Source organism: Myotis davidii, unplaced genomic scaffold (genome assembly GCF_000327345.1).
Source record: "Myotis davidii unplaced genomic scaffold, ASM32734v1 scaffold174, whole genome shotgun sequence".
Lineage (NCBI taxonomy): Eukaryota > Metazoa > Chordata > Mammalia > Chiroptera > Vespertilionidae > Myotis > Myotis davidii.
Genome location: NW_006289087.1, coordinates 6816611 through 6827960, shown reverse-complemented (window position 1 = coordinate 6827960; position 11350 = coordinate 6816611).

Here is an 11350-nt window from a genome sequence, read left to right as displayed (position 1 = left end):
AAAAAAAAGGATGGTACAATTATTTATTCCCTTTGGCTCCAGGCAACTCCCTTGAGGCATTCTGGCAGAGCATGTTCTTAGCACATTTAATTCATGGCCGAGGCACCTCCATTCCCAGGTCTCATCAGAGGCCTTGGGCAGAGAGAGGCCCTCTTCATGAGGACAAAAGGGAAATATATATATATTTCATAGGGGAGGGGAGAGGGGGAGAGAGAGAAACATCAATGATGAGAGAGAGTATCATTGAGCCCGCAACACAGTATGTGCCCTGACCAGGAATAGAACCGTGACCTCCTTGTTCATAAGTTGACCTCCTGGTTCATAGGCTGATCCTCAACCACTGAGCCACGCCGGTAGGGCAAAAGGGAAGACCTTGAGGACATTCCTCCCAACTCTAAGTACATCCTACTTTTCCATTCCTAACACTCTTCCCTTGTGATGCACCCCCACACTCATCCCTCATCCCATAAAACTGCCTGGACCTTTTGGTCAAGGTGCCCTCCATAGTGAGTTTACTGTGCTGACCCACCTGACCTTCCACTGGGTGCTCCTCCCATGGAGAAACATGGAAAAGGGGGTGTCAGCCACGTTCTAGTTTCGGTCTCTGGCTTCTACCATTGCGGTGGGTGATGCTAGTTTTAATTCTTTCCTGTATGACTTGCTGCTTTAAGTGGCTACTCTGACCGCTGGCCGCTCAGCTTCCCCCTGATACCTGCCAAACGCAGAAATCAAAGCCAGAGGGATATGCTTTTTAATCCCTGTATTTCAATAAAATTAAATGGAACAAAATGTAAAACTTAACAGTGACTCTGAACTTCACAAATATTTTTAGAGTATCATTGCAAATACTGTAGAGTTTTGATGTAATAACATTTGTGAAAAGAATGCAATGTTATAATAAGCATTTCTTCTGGCTTAACGTTAGTATTTTCATGTAGATATTCTCTAAGAATCATAGGCATTAGAAACATACAAATCTTCCACTTAGAAGACAGGGAAAGCTTTCTTACAAGGAGCCCCAGCTACAATCCGTATACATTTTACTTATTTGTTTGTTTCTTCAAGAAATTGATATGCATTCAAAAAAAAAGAAAAGAAAAGAAAAAGCCAGTTGCTATTCTCATTACCGAATACATACTAGTAGCTGTTAGGCAAGACAAAAAATAGTCCTTATCTCCTAAGTTTTTCATTTTAGTGGAGCACAGAGGATGGTTGGGACTCAAAAAGCCTTCTTCCAGTGATGAAAGCTAAGTGACCCTGCTCAGATGCCAGGGGAGGAAATGGGCCCCTTATTCTCCATGAAAAGAATGTGCGGTAATTGCAGCTCTGGTTTTGTTGGCTTGTTCTATTTCACCGTCACAGTATCATTAAGGAAATTGAAGTTGCAAAATGACAGAGTTGAAACTAAGGTTTACGGGATTTGAAAGAGTATATTTATGATAAGGCACCAAATCTGAGGTTTTCTTTGCTCTGTGATTGTTTTCCTGAAGTTTCTGGAAGAAACTGTAAAACCTGCGCCCAGAAAGATGCAATATGTGAGTCTTTAAGTTTGCTCCCCAGCTAGCCAGGCTTTGCTCAGTGGGCTCATCAATAAACTTGCATTTTGCCCGGCCGGCGTGGCTCAGTGGTTGAGCATCAACCTATGAACCAGGAGGTCACAGTATGATTCCTGGTCAGGGCCTGTGCCCGGGTTATGGGCTCTATCCCCAGTGTGGGGCGTGCAGGAGACAGCTGATCAATGATTCTCTCTCATCATAGATATTTCTGTCTCTCTCTCCGTTTATGTCTGAAACCAATAAAAATATATTTTTTTAAAAAAAATAAAGTTGCATTTCTCTGAGAGAGGCTATGGACAGGTGCACAAGGTAGGTTTACTGTCGCCTAAAGAAAAACTAGACAAAATAAAAAAACAATACATTGACCTTTTATAGCTCTTTATAAATGCTGAGTGTTAAAGTGTTTCAACTAAATATTTTAGTAAAAACTTTATTTTAAAAAACTATTTAGAAACCTGGTTTGTAAACATTTTCAAATTAGAAAACTGAAGGTATTTCCTTTGTTAGTCAACATGAAACCTTTTAGAACAGGTTTTCTTTCCATAAAGAATTTACTTTTAATCAAATAACACCTGTAGAGCTCTTTGAGGCTAGTAAAGTAATTCCATATTGGATTTATATCTTAATTCTATGATCACATTTTTCATACCGGTATGAATTAAAGAACCCAATTCCAGGCCCTTTGACATATACTGCACATGTATATTCTATTCATAATTATTAAATTACATGGATGCAATTGGTTGATACTTTTAGAAATAAAATGATTTTGATTTTTTTTCAAGGAAGGTATTAAGGTATTAAGACTAGCCAATAAAAGTGATCTTGTGTTATTACTTGTGTTTATTTTCTATAAGAATAGATTATAATAATTTTATGTTGACTCATTTGATGACCATAACATCAAACACTGCCTATGGTTCTAACATTGACTTCTTAATTTTATGAAAATTGCCCTCCCAACAGCTGGTCTATTGAACAAGTGAGTCTGTCAGGGGCTGATTACAGATTAATGATATAGGTCTTCTTCAAAGGGGCAGCGATTCGCAGTCCCATGGAGCCTCCTGGTAGTTTAGAATGCTTATTTAAGAGGCACTCTAATTTATGCACTTAAATATTTTTATTGATATGAAATTGAATGCTTTTGAAGACATGACATGCCCACTTTCGAAGAAAGACCTTAGATTTAGGATTACTGAATAGCACATCTGCTCTGTATGGGATGATTTATTAAGACCAGCACGAAGCACTGGCTAATCAAATGTATATGAAGACATCAGACAATAAATAAATACTGCTTTACCATCCAAATGTATTTAAGGGCCCATTTTTAAAACATTCAACTTGGTAAACATTTAAAAGCTGAGTTAAAAATCAAAAAGGGCTCTGAAATTCTCTTTGCCAAGTACATTCTAAAAATACATTTGTCATTGTGCATTTAAAGTGATCCAGAATTTTCATCATAGCCATCGTTTTCTTACAATTTGGGAAACGACAACAATTTCTGAAAATGGGTGTTCTTTTAGCTTTTCATTTCTCTGGCCTATCAGTTCCTGTCATAAAGGATCTAACAAGCCATCATCTGTGTATTTGAAAAGTAACTTTTATATTGGGTCCCAATGGTTAGGTAAGCAATGAGGAGATAAAAGTAACTGATCTAGTTTCGGTATTAATACTTTGAGCGTTCCACTGTGGCGCTTCCCATTTGTGAAGATTTTTGCTTTTCTGTATTACTGTGATTGACACCGTAAAAGCAGAGCACCATTTGAAATTCAAATCACCTGACATGAGGTTTTATAAAAACTGTACTGATACTAAGCATACAATGTGTTTCATGCATAGAGATAAATAAAAGACCCCAGGAACTGTAAACTCTCCCATAAAAAAAATGCAAGTAGTTGAATATGTTCCAATAAAACGCTGCCATTTTACAAAAGTACTACTTAAATTCCTGTAGAATTTTTAAATGTCTACCTAAGTAAATAGGTACCTTTTTGGTTACTTGAACATGCATTTATTGTCATATCATTTTTCTGCAATTTAGTAAAAATGATCACTGAGATCACCAGAACATTTCAAGGAACTTAAACTCACCCCAAACCCAGGGTATGAGACCATCTTGTCATATAGAAGGCAACTCCTTTGAAATGTGTGTTAAGCAAATCCCCACAAACTGCCTAAGCTAAGGAGTTACCGATGTGTGTGTGACACACACACAGACACACAAGTAATAAAGGTTCGTTTGAACTGGCAGGCTACCTGTGCAGCGGTCAGCTTCCATGACCTAAGCTCTTAAACTCAACTGCTGGTCTGAAATACTGTCTAAATAAGGTGACTGAGGAACAGGGGACAGGACTGGTCCAAGGTCACACAGTAAGTGGCAGGGCCAGGAAGAAGCATTTTTAAAGATGACTAATGACTGAGGAAATGAGTGAATTATTAACCCTTGATTAGAGGACTTTACAAAAGTATAATTTTAAACGCCTCCGTCTTTGTTTAGACTGCCCTGAAAAATAGGATAGACTGGGTGGCTTATACACAACAGAAATGTATTTCTCATGCCTCCTGATGCTGGAAGTCTGGGGTCAGAGTGCCAGCATCGTTGAGTTTGGGGAGAAACTTCTTCCAGACTGCAGACTGCCAACCTTCCTTGCACCCTCATGTAACAGAGAGAAGAGGCAAGCTCTCTCCCTACTCCATGGGCACTAATCCCATTATTAAGGGCTCCACCCTCGGGGCCTCATCTAACCCTAATCACTCCCATTACAACTTACTGTAGGGTTTCAAAATCTGAATTGTCTGTGGGGACACAAACATTCCAGTTTATAACACTCCCTAGTCTATGCATTAACATCAATGGAAGAATATTGAAGGAGAGTACTGATTTCAATTATATGGTTCTTATAAAGTTAGATCTAGCAAACCTACAGTTAATATAATTCAAATTTACAATTAGAGCCTACACTATAGATCATTAACATTTAGAGCATAAATTAAAAAAAATTATCTATTCATGTTCCCCTTAAAAACATAACATTCCCACAGCTTGGGATATAGATCTTGGATTGTATTTTTGTCACTGTTTGGACATCTTCATATGTTTTAGAAGGCCAAAAAAAAAATCACTTGCAAGTATATGGAAAAAGTAATTAATTTTAATTATTAAAGCTTCTTTCTCTGCACAGGTGGTAATAGATTTATTTAATATATCCCACTTGGACAAGAACTAGCCATAAAAACCCTTGCAGTTAATATATAGCTGTACTTCATGCTTTTTTAAATCCCAGCTTTTTAAAATATTTATGCAAAAAATAATCAAATGGAATAAAGTAATGATATATAATTCTTAACTTAGCATCCTAAACTATTTCGCATGTTTATCAAATTAATATTGATTTCTAATTACTTCACGCTAGCAAGAAATATTCTAAATAGAAGACTTAAGAAGTTTAATACTCAAGGAAAAATATGTGTTCAGGGGGAAATTAGGGATGGGAAAAGCAGATGGATAGAATTAGGGAAATCTTTCTGCTGGGCGGCCATATGTGGTTTGTTCAGGAGCTGGTAACACGGGGATTTCGCTATGAAATATGTTCTCTGGTTTCTAATTCATTACATGTTTTCAGGAATGGAGGAAGTTGAAACATTAAGGAACCAGTAGATGTGATGAATTCTAGATAACCGAGACCTGGCCAGAGCCACAAGCTAGGCGCCAGTTTCTATCATGGAGCTGTGAGTTGATGAGCTGAACAAGGGTGTGGGGACGGGAAGGAAGAAGCCATCTGTGAGGAAAGTCCCGATGATGGGACCAGAAGACCTTGAGAACGCAGACAGAGCAACAGTGTGACCAAAGCTTCAGGAAATAAGAAAAAATAAAAAAGGCCAATCATGGGGAGGTTAGCTCTATGCAATCTATGCACAAATGTTTACTGCTTCAGGGTACCACTCTGTAACACAAGACAATCTACCATCTAAGGTAATAAGCAGAGGGTGTGCTGTATTATAGCCAGAGATAATAAAACTGCCTCGCCTCAAGTGGCGGCTGTGAAATTTCCTTTATAAAACATTAATTATATGGATCTGTCACATTAAGCAATTCTTGGAAGGAATTCTTATGTTCTATGCAGAAAGCCGGATTGATTTTTCTCTACTCACGAGCAGTGCAAATTTAGTTAAAATATTGCTTCTCCAGGGTTTTTACTTTCACGTGAAAGGGATTATTTAATATTGGCTATCAATTCAGGTAACAATTGTTTCCCATGGCAATCTGTCCTCAAGACATACAGAACCGATCAGAAAAATCCCCATAGGTGGAATATTTAATTACCAACAGTCTAATTAACTTGATTCCTCTTAATATCTATAGTATGAAATTTTGCAGAAGTCAGAAACATACCCTTTTCCCACTCAAGGTACATGATTTATCCAAATTGCTCAGTGTGGAAAAAACACCAGACTTCTTAATATTCTGGAAATTTATACACTTGGCAAAACTTAATCATTCTTGTTTTCTACTCTTTTCCCTAATACTTACTTTAAAACAAGATGGTAAAGTTTTTTAATGCTTTCTGGAGAATGAAATTAAACCATCAACTGCACCCCTCAAAAAAGAGATTAATTCTGGGACCACATGGAAATTTGGATAATTTAAGGTGATGGCTATTCTCGCCAAACCAGTCACTATTATTCTCTTTCTCAGATAAATACAGTGCTGGCTACTCACATTATATCCCAAATTTCACCTCCTAAGTATATTACAAGTCATCCATTGTTGAAACTGCTGGGCTAAATGTAATGTATTTCTGCAGAGGTTGTTGAAAACATATTCCGAGTCTCTGGTGTTTTGTAGACTATGTTTTGGGTCCAGTGAAAACATAACATGAAAAAACAGCAAGCAAGCAAGAAGGAAAAGAGAATGTGGTATTCAAATAGAGAAAACAATGATTGAAAATTACTATTTTTGCCATGTATATATGACATTTCTCCAAAAGAGAAAATAAAAACCAAACCATGCCTTACATCTTGTTGAAATGCATAAATGTCCTCTATAAGTTTGGGCTTGTTTAAAATAATAGCTGACAGATATGCACTTCCTATTCTAAACTTCTGAATTATATAAATGTAAATCTACAAAAATGGAGAGGTATTTTTATATGTAATTATCATCAGCGATAGAGAAAGAATATGATTTCACTTGATGTCATTTAAATGTGGATATTGTTATGCTTTGAATCCATCATTTTTATGGTAATGGAGAGAAAAAGTAAAATTATTCAAATTTGAGCATCTCTTTCCACAATTTGGGGACTACAAATTTATATTCCTCTTAGAACTGTTAATGATGTTGTAGGCAAAGTGTTTCATATGATTTAACAAAGACAGGAAACGTGTTTAGAAAAATCGTGTTGCATGTGTAAATTTCAGAGCGTTTAAAGAGTATTTTGTAAAGATTGAAGGAATTTTTGCCCATCATTTGAAAATCAGAGGAATATAGCCAATTCCATTGGTTTCCATGCTCGATTTGATTAATCTCTGTAAATAAATCTTAACCAATCCTAATCCCATTTTTTCTGTCTGGTCCATAGCCACTGGTTTTTAAAGATTCATTGTCTACCATATGTCAGAACCAAAAGTTTTCCCGGAGATTTGAATTTCTAGTTCTAAGTACTCATCTGGACATATGCCAATGCATCTGTTCTTTCTTTAGGGTAAACAACTCCAACCCTATCTTTGTGTTCTGAGTTCTTAGCGCGAACCCTGTATACATGTTCAGACAAATATGGGCAGTGATAACAATTGGCAACGTTAGGTAACCGATTTTCATTTGTAAAACTTTGCTTTTACTTCTAGTTTAAACATTATATTTTCCACTAATAATCTTCCCTTTTGTCTCCAATGAAAGGTCCCTAACGAAAAACAGGGCCCTCAAATCCCTACATATAGAGATTTTACATGTGACACACACCCTTTATCTAGCAAAGACTGTTGCTAGTTCCCAGAATGAGTGTTTCTAGTTCCCAGAATGAGTGAAGACATCAAAATAAAGTCTTCAAAGATTGTGGGAGATACAGTTCTGCCCCATATTCTATCCTGGAAGGAACTGAAATCGAAGCATTGCTCCTGGATATAGCTTTCTGCTAGTTTGGTGGTCTATCAGTCACGCTCCGTGAGAGCTGTCACATTACCATAAAGGATTCAATTACACAACGAATAGTTATATTCTTTCTAGCCTTCTTTTACCCCCCCCAACCCCCAAGAAAAAAAGTTTTTTATACAAGTGGGAGAGAAAATAAGACATACGGAAGAAGTTATATTTCTGATTTCTCTTACACCATTTTGTCACTAGCAAAAGATCTTGCTAACTTTTAAAATTTTATTTTAAATGAATTACACTTTATACTATATCATCATATGCCTAAAAATATTCATTTCTCAATCACTTAACAGAACATGCTGGGGGGAAAAAATCTATGTCAAAATCTGAAGCAGCAAATTGAAAGTTTATCCAAATATTGCTCACTCCTGGTATGCAGGTATACCTATAAAACTTCTCTTCAGTATTTAATAAAATAAACCTAAACATTAAATTTTCCAGTATTTGTTGCTCTATCAAGCCATTAAAAGTTTCCCAAAGGATGTTACCTGTATGTGAAAAGAAATCTAGCCAGCTGATACTGTATATTCAAGCTTAGACTCTTTACACGTAAGATTATTGATCTTGCATTTATTTCTACTATAGTTAGGATTTGTGACTGTTTTATTACCATCCTCAATTAAATGTCCATAAAACTGTATTGAAGTTACGGGAATACATGAATGACCAACTGACATTGGATATTCCTGGTTTTCTAAGCTTTTAAAAAAGAGGGTTATATACTAATTTCAGTTAGTAAAATTGTGTTGAAAACACGGAAAAATTAATAGCTACCTTATCTATCACACAATGTTCATCTCTGAATATTACTTAATTTTAAAATGCCTGTGAGTATACGTTGTACAACATGTTACAGAATTGTGCTGTTTTTGTGTTGTGGTTCTCCAAAATAATAAACCTTCAGCTATTATGAATTGTATCCCTAATGTATCTGAAACTGTATATTTTCAGGACAACATGCACTTCTGTTTAAAAAAATGCTCTATAAGGTTGACTTTTCTGATTTTAGAGTGCTAGTTATTGATCCAAATGCCATAACATCATAGTTTAAGCTTCTTTCTCATTTATCTTCTATGGTTTCTATTCATTGTAGGGGGGTAAGGAATAGAGGGCATTTGGAAAGCTGGGTGGCTGCAAGAACTATTAACCCTAAGTGCAGGGCACAAACTACTCTATAGCTACAAATGGCTTGTTTAGTCCAAATCTTTAGGTGCCCTTCCGCTTTTTAAAAGATCTGCTAAATTCAAGTATGGTATTTAATTACACCTACCACTTTTTAACAGGAATCATACCACATCTTAAATTTCACAATCCTATATCATAAAGAGCTAATATGCTGATTAGACTGAACAGCCAAATGACCTCCAGATGTCCTTTCAGATGACCTTCTAGATGAAGCCAGGGCTGCAAGGGCCAAGCCCCTTGCATGAATTTTATGCATCGGGCCTCTTGTATATACATTACACCTACCACTTTTTAACAGGAATCATACCACATCTTAAATTTCACAATCCTATATCATAAAGAGCTAATATGCTGATTAGACTGAACAGCCAAATGACCTCCAGATGTCCTTTCAGATGACCTTCTAGATGAAGCCGGGGCTGCTAGGGCCAAGCCCCTTGCATGAATTTTGTGCATCGGGCCTCTAGTATATACTAAAAGGCTAATATGTAAATTGACCGAACAGTGGAACGGCCCGTCGCTATGATGTGCACTGACCACCAGTGGGCTGATGCTCAACACAGGAGCTGCCCCCCAGTGGTCAGTGCACTCCTACAGGGGGAGCACCACTCAGCCAGAAGCTGGCCTCATGGCTGGCAAGCGCAGCGGCGGTGGTGGGAGCCTCTCCTGCCTTTGCAGCAGCGTTAAGGATGTCCGACTGATGTCTTAGGCCCGCTCCCTGTGGGCATAAGCTGGCAGTTGGACATCCCCTGAGGGCTCCCAAACTGCAAGAGGGTGCAGGCTGGGCTGATGGACCCCTTTCCCTTAGTGCACGAAATTCATGCACTGGGCCTCTAGTGTATTTATAAGAAGACATGCACATAACTAGCAAGATCTTGCTTCTAAAAAATCAAGAGCATGTTATTTTACAGGACAAATAAAAAGTGATGTTCTCAATATTAAAAAAAGGAGGAAAATACCATATTAGGTCATCATTGAAGCTATATTAGGTTAATAATGCTCAAATAGCTCTAATATTGTAAACTTTTAATGATTTCTATTAGGAATGCACTTATTTAAAGGATTATTTCTGTAATCAAGAGCAAAAGCTCAAACCAAGAAATGCACTTTGGCTCTTTCTGGAGTTTCTAAACATAGGCTCTGTGTTTTAAAAACATGTAAACCATGAAAAAGTGATATACCTTGATTCATACTTATTAAGTATAGGAAATAATTGCATGTTGCTGATGATAACTGTATCTTTGATGACAGAAAATTATCTACATATTTGTTTGCTTTTCAAAATGCTATTGGAAAACTAACGGAGTGGGAACTGAAAAACAACAACAAAAATGATTGCAAGATCAAACAAAAGTGAGCCTAATGGATAAAGTACAGCATTAGGAGGTCAAAATGTTTTACACTGAGATCTGCAAGGTAGACTCGAGGCTTTCATCCCTTCACAGTTTATCTCATCTGTTTCTTAACTTTCTCTTCTCATCTCAAGATGACAGAAATGTTCTCTTTGAAGGAAACAAGTTCCTTGCCTTGATTTAGACCTATCATTGGCAAATGCTGTAATACTTATCACTTCAACATCATTTAACTGGAGAATAGTGATTTAAATTCTCTATGAATATTTTGGAAGAATATTTCTTTCTCATGCAATGTACTATCATAAAAAGAACATTAGAATGTTGTTTTTGGAATCAGACAAAACCTGCATTGAGTTCCAGTAATCACAATTTATAGATAGATGATACTAGGAAACAGAATTTCTTGAAACAGAATTCTAACTTAAATGGAGAGCCTTTTACCAATATAGGAACATTGTAATGTTCTATACAGATATTATATACCTACTAGAGGCCTGGTGCACAAATTCATGCATCAGTGGGGTCCCTTGGCCTGGCCAGCGGGATCGGGCCGAAACCAGCTCTCCAACATCCCCTGAGGGATTTTGATAGGGTGCAGCCCAGTCTGAAGGACCCCAACAGTGCACAATTGGGGCCAGTTACGGACACAGGAGGTTGGCGGGCCATGGGAGGGCTCCAGGGCATGTCGGCCCATCTCACTCAGTCCTGATCGGTTGGACCCCAGCAGCAAGCTAACCTACCGGTTGGAGTATCTGGCCCCTGGTGGTCAGTGCACATCATAGCAACTGGTCGATTGGTCGACTGCCCCTGGTGGTCAGTGCACATCATAGTGAGCAGTTGAGTGGCCTTAGCATATCATTAGCATATTATGCTTTAACTGGTTGAATTAATGACTGGACACTTAGCATATCAGGCTTTTATTATATAGGATATAGAATATATCACTGATATAAAATACAAGTCATAACTAATATTTCTACAAATTAAAATATGAGGAAGAAGGAAGAATGAAAAATTGTTATTAACTGTATATTATGCTTCACAATAGGGTTTGGTGAACTTTTGTCTGTGAATATATTAAGTTTTGTATAGTAAACATA